The 12,049-nt window shown below is 39.9% G+C and overlaps 1 long non-coding RNA gene across 1 annotated transcript; it reads right to left on the bottom strand.

Moving 5' to 3' along the window:
* Window positions 1-1,652: 1,652 nt before the first annotated feature.
* LOC133794013 (uncharacterized) lies at window positions 1,653-2,541 on the bottom strand. The gene is made up of 2 exons (XR_009875080.1): window positions 2,332-2,541; window positions 1,653-2,223 (listed from the first exon to the last, which is right to left on the bottom strand). It is a non-coding gene; the product is annotated as an uncharacterized LOC133794013 (long non-coding RNA).
* Between the last annotated feature and the right edge of the window lie 9,508 nt (window positions 2,542-12,049).

Below are 12,049 nucleotides of genomic sequence, written 5' to 3'. Positions count from 1 at the left end.
TAAATAAATTATTTAATTAAAATATGATATTTATTTAAAATTTCTATGATATTAATATAAATTTAATAAAAATAATTAATAAATTCTATAAATAAAATTAAACAAACGTGCTTATTGCACGTTGTTTGTACCTAGTATAAATATATATATATATATATATATATATTCCAAAGCTTCTATCTATTTTATAAAACAGAAGCAATATTTTAAATCTTCAAGATTGCAATGGATTTTCCAACAACACCCCAACTAAGAAAAATATAAGAAACAAGCACCATATATTCCAAGTTATTTTCAAGCCACTTTCAACTGCTCCATCCAATTTTACCATGCTTTCCCAGAACTTGCACTTTCACAGTTTACACCATTTGAAGCACCACATGACAAACATCCCACTGAAGCATTGATTTGAAAATGTCCACCTGAAACATTTGCCATCTTCATTGATGAGTTCTCTAATTGTAGGTCGTTGATTTTTCTTAATAGTTCTGGAATTATATTCTTAGATTGCATGCAGATGGGAGGGTCTACCCATTCAAAATAGTTACACCCACCATGAGTCTAACCTCATCAAACAGTCCAAGAAAATTGAGTCAATGGTCTATACCCTTTTTTAACCCAGAAAATTAAACAGTAATCTAAATATTACCTGACCTTGTAGCAGCTTTTGAATCTTCTTCCTGGGTTTTTGTTCGTCCAAGATGTTCTTACCACAACAGATCTTGATGGTCTACAAAGACAGGCTACCCGACTAGTTGAGCATCGTCCTTCCATGTGTATTCAGATACACTTAAAGCCCTAACCCCAAGATGAAACCCAAGACGAAATTAAATGATGTGCTTCGTGTTCTTATTTCAACCTGGAATTATGATGTATTGGCTCGATTTCGTCTGGGTTCGTAAACAATGGATATTGGTCTTCGTCGAAGGAGATTTTTATTTTTGTTTTGGTAAATGTCGATTGAGTTTCCTGAGAATACGATTTGTTCGTATTTTTTATGTTCAAATTATTTAAAAATTATAGTAAGTTTTAAAAATAAATGATTTAATAAATCTAAAATTTAATTACGTTATTTTTAAAAGAAAAAATATTTATAAATGTTTAAATATTAAAAAAAATGATTTTTGCTCCAATAAGATGCTACTACGTGGGAGGGTTAACGGGGAGGGACCAACAACTACATTAAATTCTTAACGAGTAGTTTGGCTGCCAAAATATCTACATGTAACAAAAAAAACTACATAGAAAGTTTCGCAGCTAATATCCCTATAAAAAATATTAAAATTACCTCCTCCAAGTAGTGAAAACAATCACTAAATAAATTTTCATATATAAATATTTTTGTGTTTTTCTTCTTTGAAATTTGGATAAATGTTTATTTAGTATTCTGTATTTTATTAAAATATAAATTTCGTACCTTTGTTTTTAATAATTATCAATTGATACTCCTGTATGCAAAAGTTATATACTTTGGTACCCTAAATGTGTTTAAATTTTTAATATTTCCAAATTAACCTTAATTTTAATAATTTATCTTATTTTTATATGTTTTTTAATTGATTTAAATATAATTTTTGAATTAAATTAAACTAAAATTCATTAAAACACAGGTAACAAAAAAATTAATTAAAAATTTAGTTAAAGCAAAACCAAATCCAACATAATTTCTCAAAATAAAAAAAATCAAATTCTTAAAAATGATACCAGAAAAAAATTGCATTCTTCTTCTTCTTTCTCTCTCTAAGTTTAACTTTATTACTCTCTCTCTCTTCTTGAAGCAGGAACACTTCCTTCGTTTCATTCATTCCTTTGTTCAATACCTCAATACTAGCACAAACCATGTTGAAGCCAAAGCTCTACATTTGTCTAGCTAAAAGCTCTTTGGGTTTCTCGCTCCACATCTCTCTAGACTTATCTTTTTCTTTTCTGGAAAAATTAACTCAATAATCCAACGAAATCATTCTTATAAAATTGTTAAATCTTATTAAAAGGAAAAAAAACGAAATCTTTTTACAACTAAGAGAAAACGAAATCAAAATCCTAAAATGGTTAAAACAATTAACATGTAACTTAATCAAACAAATTGAATCCCATATCTTCATCTTTTGATTCTTCAGCCTTGGAAGCAGCTGGGGCAGCTCCAGCTGCAGCGGCAGCAACCACTAGGGCAAAAATAACAGCGAACTTGCTAGGATCCTTTAAGAACTCCTTGACTTTATCAGCCTGTCGGAATGAATATTCAATAGTAACAACCACAACAAGATCAGGTTAAGCATTTATGGGCTGAAGACTCTACCATTGTCGTAAACGGAAATGAGTATGGTGTTGTACCTTTGCATGTGCCTCACCTTTACCCCCATTGTCGACTCGCCCTGATGTGAGCTCCGTACATCGCCTAGCCCAAACTCTCCGCCCCCGTAGTCACCTCACACAGCCGCGGATTTGGGCAGCCACAATCAGAAGAGATGGGGATATCGTAGAAGAAGGGGAAATCGGAAGAAAGGGAGAGAGAGAGAGAGAAAGATCAGGTAAATCAATTAAAAATTATTTGTTATTTTATTAATTCAAAAATTATATTCAAAGATGAAATTAATATTTACCCTTTAGTCTTCTAAAAATATAAATTAAAATGCCTCCAAAGATGTAATATAGTCAAAGCAACAAGTGAAAAATTAAGCAGGAATTATCGGGAAAAAGTGGTCCCACGATGGTATTTGTTTTTCCATGAAATATAACCACACCAACAGCAACATGAGTAAGCCAAAACTACACATATCGTGGATCACTGACTTCCCAACAAGTTCAATAATTTTTTGGCAACTCCACTAAATGTTGGATATTTTCAGGTCAAACTTAACGTCCCCACACATTGTTCATATATATATATATATATATAACAAATTATATATCTTTCTAAAATGATTCTCTCTTGATATAATTTTTTGGTTAATATAGAATAAAAGATTTTCTGATGATCATCACGAAGGAGACGTCCCAATGGCCAGTGCGGCCATTCCTAACCACGTTTGTCATTACTTACCTACGTAGCAAAAACAAATGAATATATACATAAAAAGAACACTCCAAAATGTGGCATAATTTACAAATATTTTGAATAATAAAACTTTAATATATATTCCGATGATTATGAACATCAAACTCTTCGCAGTTTGCCAGATCTTATTTTAAAATATAACTTTAATTTAATAACATGAATTGAATATATAGTCGGAGATGTCATACGTGGGAATATATGAGTCGTAGTGACACGCGCTGCCTAGTTTTGTCTGCATTACCATATAAACAATTGCCCACAAATCTTTTCAAGTAAAAGCATTCTTTACTGTCCCTAAATATATTAATTTTTTTTAGTTATCATATAAAATTTTAAATAAATAAACAATATCATATTTTATAAAATAATAACATAAATATATAAAAAATTAAACAAAAATATTATTTATAATTTTAAAAAATAAGATAATTTTTATTTTAAAAAAACCCTTAAACTAAGAATTTGTTAGAAACACATTTTTTTATATACTAGGTAAAAGTAACGTGCAATGTATGTTTGCTTAGTTTTAAAGTTATAAGCATTGTCTATAATTTTAATAAAAACTAATTCATTATTTTTTAAAATATATATATAATAGAATGAATTATAATACTATAGTATATATAAATATGTATATCAATAATCTCTACATATATATGACACTTAAACACAACGTTGATATATATAAGGAAATTTTACACTATATGCATCATAATATAGTTAAAAACGTTAACATGTCATCATAAAAATTATCCCACTAATGTGCCCCCTTCTTTATTTTGGACAAAAATACTCTCATAAATTAAAAATAGGGAAAATTTAACACTTCACACATTTCTCTCTCTATCTCTTTCTCTCCTCCATCATTCACAGTCATTTTCACAGCAACCTAAATAGCATTGTCGAATATATTGAAATCGGTGAATAAATTGGACTGCTCGGATCTGGAAGTTTCATTTCAAGTGATGAAATTGCCATTATTTGCATTTTTTAATAGAAAAATTCATGGGTAAGTATCATTTCATTCTATCTACTTGTAAATATGAAATGTCATGGTTAGATATTAGATTCGAACTGTTCTGGTGTTGAGTGTGGTATTTTTTTCTGCATTTTTTATCTGTTCTTCGGACCTGGAAATATGTGGGTGTCATTCGAAATCGATGGTACATCGATTGCAATTCGATGGTACATCGATGGCATTTCGATGCTGGGGCAAACATATAATTTAGATGCTATTTTTCGATATAATATCGATGGTATATTGATGTTGAATCGATGCCATATATGTTGACGTTGTTCAACATCGATATACCATCGAAATAGAATCACATACAGATGGCGACCATCAGCATCGATTATGCATCGAAATGTCATCGATGTTGAACTGCAATACAGATAGTATTATATAGGCATCGATTATACTTTACTTTTATAATTTTCTTATGCTTTTTTTTGTTGTAAATTTGCAGGTTTCAGAGTTAATATAATTGTTTCTTACAATGGTGTTTGGGAACGGAAAGGATAGAAATGAAATTTCAAAGCAGGTTTGAACACTATAATACACGTACCAATTGAAGTTGGTTACATAGTGCTGACGCAGTTTTTCGCCAATAGTGTATTACGAAAATTAGCTGGAATAAACTAGTGCTTAAGGGTAAACCGTAATAAGAATAATCACTCTTAAAGATACTTAGAATGATATAGTAAGAACACTCGTTCCTTTTTACGTGGTTCAGAGGTTAAAATCCCCCTAGTCCACGAGTCAATATTATTGTTGTATGTCTTTCTTTATTTTGACAGAATATTTGCATTACACAGAGAAAATCCAACCCCTTTTCTATCCAAGGTCTTGGTATTTATAGAAGAACCATCCCATGATAGGTGTTGGGGTTGTCACGTGAATATACATCCCTCTTTGTGAACTGTCATCTACAAATAGTGAATATTACAATATATCTTAAGGTAAGGTCTAATCATTAGGTAGAAATGATCATGGGTCGCCTGGCGTAATCAAACACATGATGTCTGATTACGCACATTTATATTATGTGTCCGAGAATTCAGGAATAAATGGACATGCGATGTCTGACCGCGCACGTTTCTATATAACGTATCCAGCTTAATAAACTCGTGGGCATGGCAGGTGGTCAGAGGACTCCGATCTGAGCATAATGCCAACCCGTGTCCAGAGGGCTGTAAGTTATATCCATCTTCAGTTCGTACTCCTCAGCTCGTGTTATTATCTGGGGGGTCACACTACCTCTACTGAGGAGATGTCAATTTGTGGGTCCCTCAATATTATTCTTAGATGTCCAGTTGTACTCGAGCTGCAAAAAAGTACCCAGGTTGAATATCAAGGCGTACATTTGCCCCCAAGTCCCTGCTCGTGTCTTATGACGTCATTCTCTGACTGACACAGTGGGGACTTTTAAACTTCTGTTGCGATTATCCATGTTTGTTCATTACTTGAGTACTGGACACGTGGAACGCTGCGATTGGTGCCTATTCGGGTTTCGAGGATTGCATTAAATGGCCTAGCCACCTTTTTTGCCGCCGTTTAATCTTTCAAAACATGACCCTTGTATCTCGCATTAGCTTGATCAGACAGTCCATGTTTCTTTATGTTTATTACGTATAAATAGGGCTGGCAATTTTCAGTGTCCATACTCTCTCATTTGAAATTTTTCCTAGTTTTCTTTCCTCTGAACTTCATAAACCCTTCTTCCTTTTCTCATAAAATCCCAAAAATATGCCACCGAAACCTTCGTGAGCCCAGCCACCAAGGATTTTTTACGAACTCTCCTTCTACGTTGCATATTCGTTCCATCGACGAACACACTGTAAGTTCTCGATTCTATTGGAACTTTCTCTTACTGGTTTTTTTGTGTATTTCTTCCTTCTTTATAACATCACTCTGTACTTCACCGTCACTAGCATTAGGCTGTTCCCACATATTTTTGGTACACATGTTTCGGTTTAGGTTTATTGAGTAGGCTCTAAAATACATCTAGGGTGGTGATGTTCATAAACTGGGTAAATCTTCGGGTGATTCCTGGGCAATTTTTAGAAAATATCCATTAGGCATGTAGGAGATGAAAGGTTTTTAGGGTTAGACATTAGGTTGCACAGGAGCTACGCTTCTTGGGCGGTTTTGCTATAGACCGTTCCCCAAGGAGGGCGATGGCTTGACTTTCTGACACACGGATTCCTAAATATCAGGGGTCTGCTGGGAAACCTAGGTGCGTAGCATAGGCAACGCGTGGCATCACACGGGCTGATATTTCATCAACTCGCGTGTTAGGACCCCTGGCCTTTATTATTTCTTTTGTTAAAAAAATTCTACGTCGCCCACTAAAAACTTCGTCGTTCTTATTCGATAGGCAAGTTGATGGCACCCAAGAAAGGCACATCAAAGAAGAACATAGCTGGCTCATTGTCCCAGCAATCTCACAAGGGAAAGGAGGTCGTCCCTGATTCCCCCCTTCCTGAGTTCGGCCCCGTGATGGAGAAGGAGGTCGCGGTCGCTCCTGATGCCTTTTTCGAGGCTGAAAGGATTGTCTCCAAGATAACGACCCAAGGAAGGGTCAACAAGATCCTGCTGTCCCACAACATCGAGGTTGGGACGAGTGTTCTCATCGCCCGACCTCCCTATGAGGGGGAGCGGAGCTGTGCACTACTCCAGGACAATTTCGCGGCCTGGAGTGATGAACACTTAAAGGCTGGGGCCTTCCTCCCTCTCGACCAGTACTTCGCGGACTTCCTCAACTATGTGAGGTTGGCGCCATTCCAGCTCCCCCCCCAACTCGTATCGGTTGTTGGCGGGGTTGAAGTACCTCTTTCTGAAGCATGAGTGGGAGGTCCCTACTCCATCAGACATCCTCTATTTCTTCTGCCTCAAAGCCAGCCCGGACCAAAGGGGATAAGGCGACGGGTTCTATTACTTGACCTGGTTCCCGAACTCGCCTGCAGTCATCGAGCTGCCCAATCATCCCAACGACTTCCAAGACCAATTTTTTATGTCGAATGGGTTTCACAACTGCAAACACCAATACTTTAACCGCTCTCGTAAGTCTTCTTTCTTTTATTAGCTCAGAAAAAATTCCTTTCACACTTAGTTTTTCTTGCGTGTATATTGATTGGAGTGTCTTCGTGCAGCTATTTTTGCGAGGACGGCCAAATCAGTGACCCTTGGGGGTCAATATGAAACTTTGCCAGGGCTCTCGTCTATTGAGAAAGACTACCGCCAGCTCGTGTCTGACGACACGATGTTGGCATGTAAGTTGCTTGCTGAAGGTCAAACCCTAGCCTTGAGAAGAACGCGGGCCATCGTTCCTATAGTCCGCGAGCTCCCGCACGTTCCTGAAAGGAACACTGAGGCCATCGACAGCGAAGAGCTAGAAGAGGACAAGGTACCCCTCGTGCGAAAGAGTCGAGCTCTTGAGGTCGCCCAGGACCCCATTACTGACCGAGCTGCGTCGTGGGCGGCAGCCGGCCCCTCCGGCCAAGGTAACCCATATCCCTTTAGGGATTTAGATAAGGTTGTTGCCGACCTTAGGCTAATCAGGTTTAACCCAAACCAGCTCGTGCACCATCATCCTAATGACCCCGACCGTAACATTACCTTACTCTAGTGTGTAGATCATTTAGTTCTTCGCCATGGCATGGGCCATCCTAAGGGGACCGTAGTAGTAGACAATACCTTGTCCTTTAGGTCGGCCTTCTTTGAAGAGTATGGAACCAATCTTAGGTCGTGGTCATCCCTTCTCCAAGGTGTTGTTGCTCCTGGACTTAGGCAATATGTAGAGGAGTCCAGTCCTAAGGTAGAGCCTGACCCGGAGCCTCCCCTAATCCAAGAAGTGGTTGACTTAGACTCTCCTTCCCCTATAGCAATTCTGAGGGCTGAGGCCGTGGAAATAGACTCCTCCTCTAGCTCGGAGGGTAGGATTTTTTGTTACTTTGTACGTATTTTCTTTGTAATATGATGAACGTCTATGCATACTTAACGCATTTCCCATTCTTTTTCAGGCGAGGAGATAGCACAGCGAGGGGAACCTGACATCTGCTTGCTGTTTCAGGAAGGGAGATCCAGCGAGGGTCCCCTTGTCAAGAAACTTCGGCCCACGGCAAAGAAAATGCCCCCCTCGGTCGCGACCGCTTCCAAATCCCTGGCCAAGGGGAAAGACTTGGGCTAGGGAGCTCCGCCCGCCGTAGCCCTAGAGAAGAGGGTTCCGACTGCACCCCCTCCTCGCTTTCCCCCAGTCCCTGCTCAGGATCCGGTAGCGCCAGTTGGTCCCCCAACTCCGGTAGTCCCCGCCGCCACTGTTCGCATCCCCGTCAACACCCAGGACCTGGAACAAATTCCAAACTCTTTTCAGGGGACTGTCTACGAGACGACGAACTATGTGGTGGAGTACTTTTATAAGGCCAAGCCCAACGAGCCGAGGGTGATCAAGGAGAGGAGCCCGGAGAACGTTATGGAATTGACCCTGAGAATGAACCTCACAGTAAGCATTTTCCCTGATCTGACTTTTATTATTTTTCCCTGGTATGTGCCTAACTGTTTCCTTGCTTTTTGCAGGCGGCCTTGGCTCAACATCGCAGCATATCTCAGGCCAGGCCCAAGAATGATGAACTCAAGGTTGAGCTCCAAACTGCTCAGGCCGCCCTGACTGAGGCCCAAGCTGCTCTTGCCGCCTCTCAACAAAGCGAACAAAATGCCAAGGCTGCTTTGGCAGTGGCCCAAGCAAGTGAACAGGCGGCAAAGGCTGCCTTAACCACGGCTTAAGAGGGCGAGCAGGCGGCAAAGGCTACCTTGGCTGCCCTTCAGGCCGATCTCGAGGGGGCCGTGGCCAAACAGCTGGAGGTCGAGGCGGCTATTCAAGAGGAAAAGAAGGCATCGACATCCTCCATGGAGAGCATGTTGTACCACTGCTGGGCCTTCAATCAGGACAACAACTTCTCCTTCATGGCCTCCGAAGTGTGGGGGCACTACCTTGAGAAGTTTAAGGCTTAGCTTCAACAAGAGCTGCAGTCTGAGACCGGGGAGGCCTCTGTCGCTGGCGAGCAAGAGGTCGAGGAGGTGATGTCCTCAGAGCGGCCTGGAGGGTCTTAGATTTTATTTGCCCTTATTTACGTTATGTATATTTTTCTTTTGTAAACGTTAAGCACGAGGTTATTCTCCTCGAGACAATTTATATATATTATTTTCAGTTATCTAAGTTTTATTTATTCCTTGATCTCTTTCTCATGCCTCATGATGTGCACGTTTAAAGCCTTAGGAAATGACCCTTAGGTCGAGATAGATCCTTCTGGCTGTAACCCAAAAAGACAATTTATACCCTACCTGTTAAGTATCAGGCCCTGGACCCGGTTGTATCCAGGTTTTTTAAATAAAAACCTAGTTCGCGCTAGTTTTATCGACACTTCGTTTTTTCTTTAGAAAAAACACTGGTTAATCAATTTTACCTACTTCTAAGTTTTGGAACCTAGTCGTATCCAGGATATTTTGATTAAAACTTAGTTCGCGTTAGTTTTATTGACACCTTGAGTTTTTTAGAAAAACACTGGTTAATCAATTTTACCAACTTCTAAGTTTCGAAACCTGATCGTGTCCAGGATATTTAATTAAAAACTTAGTTCGCGTTAGTTTTATTGACACCTCGCGTATTTTAGAAAAACACTGGCTAATTAATTTAACCAACTTCCAAGTTTCAGAACCTAGTCGTATCCAGGATATTTTGATTAAAACTTAGTTCGTGTTAGTTTTATTGACTCCTCGCATTTTTTAGAAAAACATTGGCTAATCAATTTAACCAACTTCCAAGTTTCGGAACTTGGTCGTACCCAGGATATTTTGATTAAAACTTAGTTCGTGTTTGTTTTATTGACTCCTCGCGTTTTTTTTAAAAACACTGGCTAATCAATTTAGCCAACTTCCAAGTTTTGGAACTTGGTCGTATCCAGGATATTTTGATTAAACCTTAGTTTGTGTTAGTTTTATTGACTCCTCGCGTTTTTTAGAAAAACGCTGGTTAATCAATTTTACCAACTTCTAAGTTTCGGATGCTGGTTCTCGGGCTATCTGCCCCCCAAGTAATCAGGAAGTGGACTTTCTGGGTTACTTTGAACTAACACGCAGATGAAACCATACAAAGATACAAATATACCATATTTTTTTTTATATATTTCTAAAATTAAATGGCTTTTATATCTGAGCCTTACATAGACAGGTGGTTTGATCATTGATAGTACTTTTTCAAATGCATAGCATTCCAGGTCTGTGGCACCATTTCTCCATTAAGTCGAGCTAATTTAAAAGTACCTTCCTGTATGATTTCCACTATCTGATAGGGCCCTTCCCAGCTCAGACCTAAGGCATCGTCTTTGGGGTCCTTGCCTGCTAAAAATACCCTTTGGAGTACCAGGTCTCCTAAACCAAAGACACGCTTCTTGACCTTTGAATTAAAGTAACGAGTGATTTTTTGTTGATAATGTGCAAGCTGTAGTTGTGAATCTTCTCATTTTTCATCGATCAGGTCGAGGGATGCGCTGAGTAGTTCGTCGTTCCGCTCTGGGCTAAAGGTCTGGAGCTTATGTGTGGCTATCTTTGTTTCGACAGGGAGGACGACCTCACTTCCAAAAGTTAAGGAGAAAAGGGTGTGCCCCGTGGAAGTTCGTTGGGAGGTCCGGTATGCCCACAGCACCTGCGATAGCTGCTCAGGCCATACTCCCTTGGCCTCGTCCAGCGTCTTCTTAAGGCTTGCTTTATGGGTTTTATTCACAGCCTCGACCTGCCTGTTGGCCTGTGGGTAGGCCACCGAGGAGAACCTTTTGATTATGTCGTGTCATTCACAAAATCCGGAGAAGAGATTGCTATCGAATTGCATCCCATTGTCTGATACAATCTTTCTTAGTAGTCCGAACCGACAAACAATATTCTTGACCACGAAGTTGGGGACTCTTTTTGCAGTAATGGTCGCCAGGGGCTCCGCTTCCACCCACTTCGTAAAATAATCGATGGCCACTACTTCATATCGAACTCCTCCCTTCCCTGGGGGCAGGGCTCCAATTAAATCAATCCCCCATACCGCGAATGGCTAGGGGGATGATATCATTTTTAGCTCGACTGGAGGAGCTCGGGCGATGGTGGCAAACCGTTGGCACTTGTCACACTTTTGGACATAGGATATGGAGTCCTTTGATAACGTGGGCCAAAAATATCCCTGCCTCAATATTTTCAGGGCCAAGTTTTTCCCCCCAGCGTGATTCCCACAGAAGCCTTCGTGCACCTCCTACAAGATAGCCTTGGCTTCCTCTGGCAGAACACACCGTAGCAGAGGTAAGGGTTGGCCACGTCGGTATAGCGTCCTGTCTATGATTGTATACCTTGGAGCTTGATAGAGTCTCCTCCTCGCGTCTTTCTGCTCGCCAGGAAATTTTTCGGTTGAAAGATATTCTATTATGGGCGTCATCCAGGTCGGTTTGGCATCAATCATCTCGACCTCCATCGCGCTTCCCGCTACGCTCAGGCTTTCCAAGAATTCCACTGGTACTATGCTCAGAGTCTCAGCTTCTTTGGAGGTAGCTAGTCTAGCTAGAGCGTTGGCATTAGCGTTTTGCTCGTGAGGGATCAGCTCGACTAGGCTATATTCAAACTCGGATAGCTCCTTCTTAACCTTGGCTAGGTAAGCCGCCATTTGGGCCCCCTACACTTGATATTCCCCAGACACTTGGTTTACCACGAGTTGGGAATCGCTGTAGCAGTGGACGGCCCTAGCTTTCAACTCCTTCGCCACTCTAAGCTCGGCCAGTAGGGCTTCATATTCAGCTTCAAGGGATATTAAGATGATCTCAGCTCCAGACCCGTTCTCATTAGATGACCTGTCTACGAAGATTCTCCATAATTCCTGCACTGGTTCTCTCAAGGGCTCTTCCTGGAATCCAGTGCATTCAGCCATGAAATCATCCAGGGCTTGGCTTTTGATCGTAGTTTGG

The sequence above is a fragment of the Humulus lupulus genome, chromosome 8, assembly GCF_963169125.1.
Source record: "Humulus lupulus chromosome 8, drHumLupu1.1, whole genome shotgun sequence".
NCBI classification, from domain to species: domain Eukaryota; kingdom Viridiplantae; phylum Streptophyta; class Magnoliopsida; order Rosales; family Cannabaceae; genus Humulus; species Humulus lupulus.
This window is presented reverse-complemented; position numbering and strand designations above follow the sequence as displayed.